Source organism: Hemiscyllium ocellatum, chromosome 21 (genome assembly GCF_020745735.1).
Source record: "Hemiscyllium ocellatum isolate sHemOce1 chromosome 21, sHemOce1.pat.X.cur, whole genome shotgun sequence".
NCBI classification, from domain to species: Eukaryota; Metazoa; Chordata; class Chondrichthyes; order Orectolobiformes; family Hemiscylliidae; genus Hemiscyllium; species Hemiscyllium ocellatum.
The window spans coordinates 30460955-30474224 of record NC_083421.1 but is presented as its reverse complement, the minus strand read 5'-3'; positions in this window follow the sequence as shown (position 1 = coordinate 30474224).

The window sequence follows — 13270 nt, the reverse complement described above, 5'->3', positions numbered from 1 at the left end:
AAACTGTTTGCTTTTGTTCCAAAAGGAAATGCAGCTTTTGTTTGTTTAATTTGTTGTTTTACATTAAAAGCAAGAATCTTTTGATGTGACTGAAAGCTTCCTTGTATGTGATGGTCCAGATTAAATAAGAACATAGTGCTGGCCAACTGTGGGCATTAGAGGAGCAATGGCATTGACTTAGGAGGAGGTAAGGTAGAATGTGGTCAAGGACAGGCAAGTTCTGTGAGTTGGTGCCGAAACAGAGATCGATCTTGGAACTTGCAGCTCTATGTGAATGGAATGGTCAGGTGTGCCATCTCTGTGTCACAAGAAACATTGATTTGTGCTGCTGTGCCACCACATTGATGATGAAGAGCAACTCCAGGTTGCCAACACTTGACTGGTTACATGGTTGAGATTTCAATATAGTGCCAGTGTCAGGGATGCCAGTACATCCTGGGACATCCCAGCAGTGGCAACTGGGAAGGTTGGTTTAGCATCGAATGAATAATCAACACAGGGGTGTGGTACCTAATAAATGAGGTGCACTGGAGATGAAAACGTTAAGAAAACCCTTTCATCCTCATGGACAGAATCCCTCCATGGAACTTAAAGAAAATCACTCTTTGTTAAAATATGGTAAGAATCAGCCTACTGTTTGTTGCTCAGGACAAAACTATACACTTCCAGTCCTTGTGATGTTTGATTGTATTTCTGACAACATTTCCCTCAGCGTTTCTATGCCAACTGTCACTTGCCACATTGTAAATATAGTATTTTTCCTCATGTAGGCATTGTATTATCTTTTCCTTAAATGCCACTCACCATATTTTCTGGAACAAGTGTCCGCCGAATTTTTTTAAAAAATATTGACATTCATTCTCTTGTGATAAATTTTTGTTGGAAATTTATTGCTGTGTTGTTGAACATGACACTGTAATTCATCGACCTCAGTAACAGAAATCTCAAAACTATTCTTCTCCATAGCTCTCACAAAAAAAAATCTATTCTCCACAAGTTACATGATTCCTAGTAGCAGTTGAACAGATTTAGACATGGGAGATCAAAAATGATTGCAACTGACGTTTTTGTGCTTAGAATTTTAGTCATAGCAAAAACAAGGAATAAATATAACTACTGAAACATGATGCCAAGAGTGTGAGGCTGGAAAAGCACAGCAGGTCAGACATTTCTGAGGAGCAAATGAATCGATGTTTTGAGCATAAGCCCTTCATCAAAAAAGGGCTTATGCCCAAAACATGTATTCTCCTGCTCCTCGGATGCTGGCTGACCTGCTGTGCTTTTCCAGCACCACACTCTCGACTCTGATCTCCAACATCTGCAGTCTTCACTTTCTCGGTGTCTAGATAATGAAAACCTTTATATACAAAATAAACTATGTAGTAAAATTCACAAAAGTATATAAACAATCAGAGGCTATTTAGAACAAATTTGAAACTACATTTATCAAATTGAAGTTTATCAGATGATTCAAGGACTGATAGAGCTAGGCTTCAATGTAACTCCTGTTTACAATGTGCCACTACATGCATCATTCAAATTACTTTCTTGCAAAGCTCAAAGCTCAAATTGAAAAAAAAAGTTCCTGTTTATCTTAAAGTGCAGCCTCAATCCCATTCTTTGTGTGTGAGTGTTGAGTGTTCAGCATGTGCACCTATGATAACTCAACATCCACACAAATTGCAGTGGGGGACTTGATTTCCATTTTGCGAGATCTGTAGCCAATCTTAGTATCACATCTGAGGCCTCGAATTTTTTTCAAAAGCAAGGCATGACATTGGTATTCTTCCATGTGATGGAACTCCATTGTCAGTGCAATCTCTGCGAAGCTGAAGCTGTCAATCATGAGCTAATTGGAACAATGTAAAATGGGTTGACTTCCCCTGTGGAGGGCTCTCTACACAGGAGTCCTCCCCTTTTCTTTCGGGGATCTGGGGTGGAAGGTGCTGCACACAGCGGTCCCCTGCAACCGCAGATTGTGGTGGTTCACGGACTCCCAGCCCAACTGATTGTTCTGTGGTGCTGTGGAGTCCGTGGACCATGTGTATATGTGTGGGCATTTGCACTCCCTTTTTGATTTTCTTAAAAATCTCCTTCTCTGCTTTTGGTTGCACTTCAGTCCCACGCTCCTGATCTTCAGGCACCCGGTACAGAGGAGGGAGGGCAGGTCTGAAGACCACCTCATGGGTCTGCTCCTGGGCCTGGCCAAACTGGCCATAAACAGGTCCAGGCAACGGGCCGTGGAGGGGGTCGTTAGGGCCGACTGCCTGCCCCTCTTCTGCAGTTAAGTTAGAGCCCAGTTGTCTCTGGAGAAGGAGCACGCTTTGTCTGCCAACACCCTGGAGTTGTTCAGGGAAAGGTGGGCGCTGCAGGGAGTGGAGTGCATTATTTCCCCCTCCAACTCTATTTTGATTTAGTCCCTGCCCTCCCCTTCACTGTTTGATCACGCAGCATTGCCCTTTGATGTGAAGGGCACTGCTTGTCACTGGCCACTCGGGTGTTTCCTTTCTTCCTGGTGGTGGAAATTTGAATAAAGATTTGTGCACCTTGTGTTGTTCACTGTGTCTCACACCTTCACACACACAACATGGGCGCTGGGGAAAAAATAAGCACTACCGCAGTTAGGCGTAGTGTGGGAGTAAAAAATAAATAAATAAAATGGGTTGACTCCATTACCTGTTAGCTGTAAGACACCCTGTTTCGAGGAGGCATATTTTAGGCCATTTGGCCTGTTGATCAATTTAAATTCAATTTAAAGAACTATTGTCACTCTTCTTTTCAACATTCATAGTTCTGAAGAAAACAAAAATGTGCTCCTTATCTTCAAGGTCTTGGGCATGAAAATCCTTTGCCCCTTTCACATCATCTGGATTATCAAAGCATCTGTAAGATAAGTTTTGTTGAGTTAATGGACAATGGCCTAATGCCATTGAGGTGTTCAGTATAGAACTTGAGAGGTCACATTGTGCCTGTACAGGATGTTGGTTAGGCCACTTTTGGAACACGACATTCAATTGTGGTCTTGCTGCTGTTGGAAAAATGGTGAACTGATTCAATTTATTGTCACATGTACCTAAGTACAGTGAAAATGTTTGTTTACAAGTAGTACAGGAAGATCATAATAAGCAAAAACATACAGATCATAGGGTGACAAGAAACTTAGACAAAGGCATACAGGCTACATCGCAAAGAGTTTGCATTAGACAAGATAAGCATTAGCAAGATCAGCATTATTTGAAGTTAGAGAGTTCATTTGACAGTTTAATAATGGCCAGGAAGAAGCTGTTCTTGAACCTGCTGGTGCATGTGTTCAAACTTCTGAATCTTCTGCCTAATGGAAGAAGTTAAAGGAGAGTACAACTGAGGTGATAACGGGCCATTGATGATGTTAGCAGCCTTTCCTTGGCAACGAGTTATGCAAATGCAGTCCATGGATGGCAGGTTGGCTTCCGTGGTGATCTTGGCTGTACACACCATCCTCTGTAGTTTCTTATGGTCCATGGCAAAGCAGTTGCCATACCAGACCATTATGTACCCAGACAGAATGCTGTCAATGGTCTATCTGTAAAAGTTAGTGAGGGTCTGTGTTGACATGCCAAATTTCCAGAGCAGCCTGAGGAAGAAGAGGTGTTGTGCCTTCTTGACTGCTGCATCTATGTGGAATATCCAGGACAAGTTGTCAGTTATCATTGCTCCGAGGAACTTGATGGCCTCCACTCTATCAACCTTAACTAGCTTGGTGTAGATGCAGGCGCGTTCTCCCCTTTTCTTTCTTTTGTTTTGCTAACATTGAGAGAAAGAGGTTGTTCTCATTGTACCATGTCACCAAGCTGTCCAACTCCTTTCGCATTCTGCATTGTTGTTGTTTGATGTCTGTCCTACTACATGGTGTTGGCAGCAAATGTGGAGATGGCATTTGTCCAGAATTTGGCCTCACAGTTGTGGGGGTATAGATGGTACAGTATGGAGCTTAGAACACAACCTTGGGAGGCTCTAGAGTTTGGTGTTATGGTGGAGGAGGTGCTGTTGTCTATCTTCACTGAATGCCATCTGTAGGTCAGGATGCTGAGGATCCAGTTATAGAGGGTGGAGATGATACCAAGGTGTCAAAGTTTTGAGATCAATGTGGAGGTATTATGGAATTGAAGGCAGAGCTGTAGTTGATAAGCAGGAGTCTGATGTAGGTGTCCTTTTTGTCTAGATAGGGGTGGGTGTAAAGATAGGAAAATGGTGTCTGATGTGGACCTGTTACATCGGTATGCAAATTGCAGGGGTTCGAGGCAGGCTGGGAGACTGGAGCTGATGTGGGCTATGACCAACCTTTCGAAGCACTTCATGGTTACTGTCATTGGAGTCTCTGGACAATAGTAATTAAGGCACGTTGTGTGTGTTTTGCTCGGTATGGGGATGATGCTGGTCTTCTTGAAGCAGTATGGACCATGGCTAACAGCATGGACAGGTTGAAGATGTCAGCGACCTCCACTCGCTGGTCCACACAGGATTTGAGTGCATGGCCAGGGATTGCATCCGGTCCCATCCTTTTCCTTGGGTTGACTCCCAGGAAGACCAATCTGACATTTGCAGCAGTGACGGAGGGAATGGGTGTGCCCCGGGCTGTCAGAGCAAGTGGCACAACGCCACTGGCATACTGCATGAACACATTGAGGACATCGGGGAGGGTGTGTCATTGTCCACTATCTTGCTCTGCTTCATTTTGTATCCCGTTTTGTTGTTTAGTCCTAGCCACAGGCAGAAGGAGTCTATCTGGTTGGTTTGGGTCTTCACTTTTATCTTCGGTGGCTTTGTGGAGAACATGCCTAGATTTTCTGTAAAGGTTTGGGACTTTTGATATGAATGCTGCACACCTGGTTTTCAGTCGTCAGTGGACTCCTCAATTTCTCCAAGGTTTCCAGTTGGAGAACATTCAGATTCACTTCTTTGGGAAACAATCCTCCACACACTTGCCAATGAAGTCTATGATGGCAGTGGTGGTGGTCTCATCTAGGTTTCTTGCTGAGTTACTGCTTATGATCCAGCCCACTGATTCCAAGCAGTCCTGGAGACACTCTTCCACTGCCTCAGACCAGCACTGTAGACTTTCTGTGAAGGATCCTCCCATTTAAGCTTTGTCAGTTGGGGGAATGAACACAGTGCTGTGATTGAATTTTCTGAAATGTGTGTGGGAGGGTGGAGTAGTAGGTGTCTTTGATGGTAGTGTAGCAATGGTCCAGGATAATTGATCCTCTTGTGGGACAGGAGACAGGTTGGTGGTACTTTGGCAGCACCCTCTTGAGGTTGGCCTGGTTGAAGTCACTGATCACAATGAATAGGGCCTCGGGGAATTTTACCCCCAGAGCGTTTGTGGCGGTGTAAAATTCATCCAGGGCATTCTTCACCTCCACCTGGGCTGGTCTGTAGACTGCAGTCAGGATGGTGGAAGTGAACTCACACGGCAGATAGTAGGGGCAGCATTTCACTGTGAGGTATTCTAGTTCTGGGGAGCAATGACTCACCAGGGTCACCAAGTCTGCCCTTTGCCTTACCCGAGGACGCAATGCGCTCCATGTAAAGTGTGGCGAATATCAGCTTGTCGGGCGCAGTCAGGAAAGGCAGGGGTGAGCCAAGTCTCCCTCAAAGAGAGCACACAGCAGTCTCTCAGTTACCTCTGGAAGGTAATTCTAGAGCTGAGTTCATCCATTTTGTTTTCAATAGCCTGAATATTTGCTTAGAGTCTGCTAGGGTGGGAGTCTTGAAACCGCCCTGTTTTAACACGCTGTTAAACGTGAAAAGGTTCAGAAAAGATTTACAAGGATGTTGCCAGGGTCAGAGGGTTAGAGCGATAGGGAGGGGCTGAACACGCTGGGGTTATTTTCACTGGAGCATTGGAGACTGAGCAGTGACCTTGTAGAGGTTTAGAAAATCATGAGGGGCGTGGCTAGGATAAATAGACAAGGTGTTTTTCCCGTGGTAGGGGAGACCAAAACTAGGGTAGGTGGGAGTGGAACGATGTAAAAGGGACCAAACGAGCAACATTTTCACACAAAAGATGGTGTGTGCATGGAATGAACTGCCAGAGGAAGTGGTGGAGGCTGGTACAATTACAGTTATAAAGGCATTTGGATAGGTATATGAATCGGAAAGTTTGGAGAGATATGGGCCAAAAGCTGGTAAATAGTACAAGATTAATTTAGGATATCTAAATTTAGACCGAAGGGTCTGTTTTCATGTTGTAAACCTCTATGAGTCTGTAACCTCAGTACCAAGATTGGATGTACAATGATTTGACAATGTAATATGTGATCGGAGAGTTTGCTACTTGTTAGGGTAGGGAAAGAAGGTTTTGAATAATCAATGTGACTGATCCCTTTTCATTTCAGTTTAGCAGAAAGGACAGGGAAAACTCTGTCCCAATAAAGGCCCATTTTTTGGGGGGAGGGGTGGGGGTTGGGAGAGGTGGGCAGATCTGGGAATGGGGTGGAGTTCTATCTTATATCTCGTGGAGTGGCACCAGCCTCTCACTCTGACAGCTCCAGTAACACACCTGTCCTTAACCATCACACTTCTACCTTTCCATATCCCATCAGATGTCAACATTGTCCTTGCTAGCTGTTACCAACCTTAGTCTTTTTGGCCAGCCTACACACTGTCACTTATCTATTTTGCAAAATGTTAAGAACAGAAAATAAATTATATCCTAAATATACACCTCAGTTGGTTTTCATCAGAACAATTGAAATCATGACAAGAAACAATACAGAACAAGGTTAGAAGCCGCAAGCGAAAATTCAAATAGTCAGCTAAAAAGTCATTTTAAAACAAGATTCTTTCAAAATCATGTGTCAATTAATGTACATAATTAATAGTAGTTTTGAGTGGAGTTTGCACTGAACATGGGCAAATTGACAATTTTAATTATTGTAAAAATTAAAGCATGATAAGTCATTACATTACAGTATAATCCAAGATTGACTCTTAAAATATGTAATTAAGCAATCATCAAAACATTATAAATTGGCATGTCTTGAATATCTCAATGATACCAAAAGAAGTAAAAATAGGTGACAATTCTAGAGACAAGGTTAGCATTAGTCTGCAGGACCATTGAAAATGGTAAAGACTTCATATTAAACTGTAGTGAGGTTAATTCAAAATTTCCCTGAAGGAACTCAGTCAAACATTTTTCATTTCCCATTCTTTCAGCTAAAAGCACTGAAGGAAAACATGTGATGGTTGACCTGAAAATGTTGAAGTTTTGTGATTCAATGGCATTTAATAAAAATGGTGTTGATTGATAACCAGTTAGGAAGTCAATGTATAGCTCTTCAATGCACTTAGCTCAACTGACAGCTGAAAGTCTTCATTTCTGTATTAAATAGATCAAGTGATGATTAAAAGATGTCAAGCATTCCTGGTAGAGATTGTCCTATTTTCTGAATTAACCTTTGAACTGCTGTCAGTGACCCTTAGCTGTTTTGAGTGAACACAAATATCCCCAACCTCAATGATGGAAGAGTCCAGCTTATCAGAACAAAAGATAAGGCTGGAGCTCTTGTAGCAATCTTCAGCCAGAAGTGCCGAGTGGATGATCCATCTCAGCCTCCTTCATTGGTCCCCAGCATTACAGATACCAGTCTTCAGCCAAATTGATTCATCCTACGTAGTATCAAGAAATGGTTTTGAGACACTGGTTACTGCAAAGACTGTGGGTCCTGACAACCTTCTGGCTAATACTTCTGAAGACTTGTACTCCAGAATTTGATGCTCCCCTTGCCAAGCTGTTCCAGTATAGTTACAACATTGGCATCTACTCATTAATGTGGAAAATTCCCCAAGTACATCCTGTGCAATTGGCAGGCCAACACTGCCAATTACACCCTGTCAGTCGACTCTTGATCATTAGTAAAGTGATGGAAGATGTCCTCAATAGTGCTACCAAGCAGCACTTGCTCAGCAATAACCGGCTCAGTGATGCCCGGTTTGGATTCTGCCATGGCTGCTCAGCTCCTGACATTATTACAGCCTTGGTTCAAGCATGGACTTCAGAGGTGAGGTGAGATTGACAACCCTTGACATCAAGGCTGCAATTGACCGAGTATGGCATTAAGGATCCCTGACAAACTGAAATCAATGGGTTTTGGGGAGCAAACACTTCAGTCAATGATATCATGCCGGCACATAGGAAAATGGTCATAGTTGTTGTAGGGCAGTCATCTGAGGTCCAGAATATTTCTGAAGGAGCTCCTTAAGGTAGTTGGCCTAAACATCTTCAGCTGTTTCATCAATGACCTTCCCTCCATCATAAGGTCAGAAGTGAGGGAGTTTGCAGATGATTGCACAATGTTCAGCACCATTTGTGACTCCTCAGATGCTGAAGCAGTCCATGGTCAATTGCAACAAGGTCTGGGAAACATCCAGGCTTGGACTGACAAGTTAGATACAAAAAAAAACTGCAAGTGCTGGAATCCAAAGTAGACAGGCACGAGGCTAGAAGAACAAAGCAAGCCAGGCAGCATCAGAAAAAAGAGAAGTCAACATTTCGGGTGGAACCCTTCTTCAGGGCTGGGGTTAGGTGTAGGGGGAATCTGCAGAGAAAGAGGGTGGTGGGGGCAGGGTGGTGTAGTGGGTGTAGGTGAAGACAGATGGAGGATACAACTTGATTGGCCAATAGGAGGAATGAATCTGGTTGGTGGTTGGGAGGAGTGGAAGGAAGGGGGAGGGGCTGGGAAGGGAGTCAGAGAGGTTATTTGAAATTGAAGAACTCATTGTTGAGTCCTCTGGGCTGTCAGCTGCACAGATTGAAGAGGAGGTGTTGTCCCTCCAATTTGCATTTTGGTTTATAGGAGACCAAAGATGATCGTAATGGAAAGGGAATGGGAAGGGAAATTAAAATGTGATTGGGAGGTTCGGATGGCCCTGTGGGCCCAGCTGAGATGCTCTGTGAAATGTTCGCTAAGTTTTCGTTTTGTCTCCCCAATGTAGAGAAGACCACTTCGGGAGCACCTGATGCAGTAAACTAGTTTGGAAGAGAGGCCAATGAACCTCTGTCTCACCTGGAAGGACTGTTTGGGTCCCTGGGTAGAGGTGAGGGAGGTGGTGTAGCAGCAGGTTTTGCATCCTTTCCGGTTGCAGGGAAGGTACCTGGGGGATCAGGGGGATTGGTGGGGAGAGTGGCACAAAACAAGGACTGGAGAAGGGAGCAGTCCTTGTGGAAGGCAGTGAGGGGTGGGGAGGGGAGGATGTTCTTGGTGGTGGGGTCTAGTTGGAGTTGGCGGAAGTACTTGAGGATGATGTGTTGGATGAGAAGACTTGGTGGGCTGGTAAGTGAGGTCAAGGGGGACCGTGTCTTTATTGTGTTTGGAGAGGGGGGGTTAGAGCAGTGGAATAGGGAATGGAGGTGGTGTGGTGGAGGGCTGTCTGGATGACAGAGGGAGGAAAGGCACATTTGGCATAGGTGGCATCTGGAATGCTTGGGAGTGGAATGCTTCCTTGTCCAAGTAGATGCAGCAGAGGTGGAGGAATTGAGGGAAGAATGGGATGGAGTTCTTGTAGGATACTGGGTGGGCAGGAGTGTAGTCCAGATAGTTATGGAAGTCTGTAGGTTTGTAATAAATGGAGACTGTTGCCGGAGAAGATAATGGAGCGGTCATGAAAGAGGAGGGAGGTGTCTGAGATGGACCAAGTGAATTTGAGGACGGGATGGAAGTTGTGCCTGAAGTTGATGAAATACTCCAGTTCAGCCTGGATGGAGGACGCTGCACTGATGCAGTCATTGATGTCACGGCGGAAGAGTTGGGGCACATTGCCTGTGTGCGTTCTGAAGAGCGACTGTTTGACATTGCCAACAAAGAGGCAAGCGTAACTGGAGCCCATCTGGGTGCTAACAAGTGACAAGTAACATTCACACCACACTGTTTGTGTGGTGAATAAGAGACAATCTAACCACCGCCTCTTGGCCTTCAATGGTGTTATCATAATTGAATCCAGCACTATCAAGATCCTGAGGGTTTTCATTGATCAGAAACTCAACTGGACTCACCACATAAACATAGTGGCTACAACAGCACGTCAAAGGCTAGGAATATTGCAGTGTGTAACTCACTACTTGACTTCCCAAAGCCTGTCCAGCATCTGCAAGGCACAAGTCAGGAGTGTAAAGGACTATTCCCCACTTGCCTGGATGGGTGCAGTTCCAACAATACTCAAGCAGCTTAACACCATCCAGGCCAAAGCAGCTCACTTGCATCTACAAGCATCCACTCCCTCCATCACCAATGCTCAGTAGCAGCAGTGTGTACTATCTACAAGATACATTGCAGTAATTCACCAAAGATCCTCAAACAGCATCAGCCAAATCCACGACCACTTCCATCTAGGAGGACAAAGGCAGCAGATATGTGGGAAAACCACCACCTGCAAGTTCCCCTGCAAGACAGTCACCATCCTGACTTGGAAATATATTGCCTTTCCTTCACTGCCTCTCGGTCATAATCGTGGAATTCCCTCCCTAATGGCATTGTGGGTCTACCTACAGCTGGTGGACTGCAGCGGTTCAAGAAGGCAGCTCATCACTGTCTTCTCAAGAGCAACTAGAGACGAGCAATAAAATGCTGGCCAGCCAGAGACACCCACATCCAACAAATGAACTTTAAAAATTGAAAATCTTGCAACCAGCCCCATCTTTGCTTCTAAACAGATTTGAATATGGCTACATAGCTATCAATGTACCATCCAGTTCCCTGAATGTTACAAGTCATTGATTCCTGACTGCTACACAGACTAAATGGATACAACTGAAAAAAAGGAATTTAGTGCAATTATAACTGACAATGTTAAATTACACTGTAAGAGGTGCAAAAATGTGTTAAATTAATTGTAAAATCTTCTCCGCTATTCACTGAGATCTCTGAATGATGGGATGTTTCTTTCCAATCCATTCCTTTGAAATGTGATTTCTTTATGTCTTTGTGCATTAAAAGATTGAGGTAAAGGTAGATTTAAAAGCAAAACCTGTAACATTTTGGGTTTTATATCCAGGCAAATAGAATGCATGATCCACAAACTAAAAACAAACTGTGTAAGGCAATGGTTAATTCATTATTAGCAACAAAAGTATGGTATTACCACTATATAATAAAAAATTATCAAGAAGATATCAAATTTAAGAAATTCTAAAAATGAAAAATTTTAGATTCTGGGACTATTATCATTGGAGCAAAGAAAATATGTAATGAAGTAATTTTGACCATTTTAATAAAGATAATTTCTGGTGTTTGACAGTCAATGGTCTGCAATTTAATTGTTCCATTTGATTAGAAGGATTATTTAAACAATGACCTCCATGAAACATTGCTGGAATGTTTGCATGATGGAATGGTTATAGCAGAAACCAGTGTGTTATTGTCATTAGAAAAGTGAATACCTATCTGAAACCAATCAAAATGCAGTGCTAAAGGAGGGAACATTGTTTTTACTTGTTGGAGTAAAGAGTTAGTATATTGTTTGATAGGTTGGTTCCAGTACTTTGAGCTTCAGTCAGAGTAATTACATTTCTTTTCTTCAGTGTTGACAAAGAAGTAATTGAATACAAATTGGTCACTTGGGACAACTGCTCACGCTCTAAGAACTTACTCCTACCCTACTTCATTGGACCCTATCAGTTAAGTTCTGTCAAGATTGCTGTCTATGGTTACTGATAGAAAATAAGATTCTTGTCATTTTTGAACCCATTGTTCACCGATGCCTTTTTGGGGTTTTGCAAATGTCCAGAAATGTGAGCCTTTTTTTTGGTCTCGCAGCCCTTCTTCAGGAATGGGCTTAAATGTTGAAAACGTAACTTTGGATCAGATACTTCCAACGTAGATTTGTTTCAGATGTTTAGCTTCTGTTGATACGTTTCAGCATCAGAGGGAAATAAAAGAGAAGGAAAAAGTTTGGAGTGAGGAGTACTGGGAGCAGGCCCATTTCAAGTTTCTATTAGTCCACAGATCAGCCCTGTCTGGTGACTTGGTAAATAAACAGATAAGTTAACAGGTAAATGGTTCCTTTCTGAAGTGAGAAAAGCAGCAAACTTCTATGAATGAGTGCAAATCAACAGAAAATACTCAGCAAATCAGTCAGTGCTCTGTGGAGAGTGAAACAGAATTAATGATCAATCAGAATACAGCCATGGCCAAAGAGTTATAAAAAAGATTGACATGCAGCAACGGTTTAATGAAATCACATTTAGAATTTAAATACCAACAGAGGAAAAGAGATTTATAATTAAATAGTTGTGGGTCCAATGGATGGAATGGGGCTACGCCAATGATGAAGCAGGACCAATAAGCGTGAAAAGTAAGTTAAGTAATAAATCTGGAGTGTTCTGGTAGCAAATGAGAGGCCACTCTTGGGAAGCAATCAACCTAACAGCATTATGTGAAAAATAAGGATTCCCATTTATATAACATCTCACACAATCATATGAGATCCAAAGTGTCCTCTCAACACTGCATTGAAGATGTTAATCAAGATATGCTAATATCTTAGAATGCATCCGAAAGCTTCTGACACCCAACTATCATAAGCAGTGGCTGGCACTTGGTGTTAATATATTCATAGAATGTACAAATCCTATCAATGTAAAAGGAATTTACACAAAGTAATATTAACACAAGAGTAGATTTCATGCTGCATTCTTCACATCAAACTAAGGCTATTAATTGCTGAGTAAAATTAATTATGGAAAAAAAAGGAGCTGGTGAACAACAATCAAGAACACTGCACAAACATTGCATTCATTCCTTAAATCCTGCAGAAAAAGTACCTCTTCCATTCACAAAAGATGACACATTTAGCTGCCAATTTTTCAGTATTACGCCCACAAATGCTTAACCCAGTGCAGCTGCACTGACTCTATCTTCATTCAATATGCCAGTGCTTAATGTGCAATAATACTCAGCATTATTTTGCCTTGACAAGATGGTTACATTTCAAAAGACACAAATTCCTTATTGTGAATGTATAGTTTGCTTCAAACAAGCATTATAACAGAGACAAGAGCACATCAACTGCATAATGCAATCCACAACAAAATAACTGCATCCCACGAGCAATTGGCTGTTACAGAGAATGGCAAACTATTACTGACAAAGCTGTCAGTTGTTTCTTTTTCCCTTCAACTGAAAATAGAAGTGCTTTTTGAAGTCCAAATATGCAAGCCTTCAGGTGATAAATGGCCCCTTTCCTACAGATCTCAATGTATTTAAGACCTCTGTGGTAGAAATTCAAATAT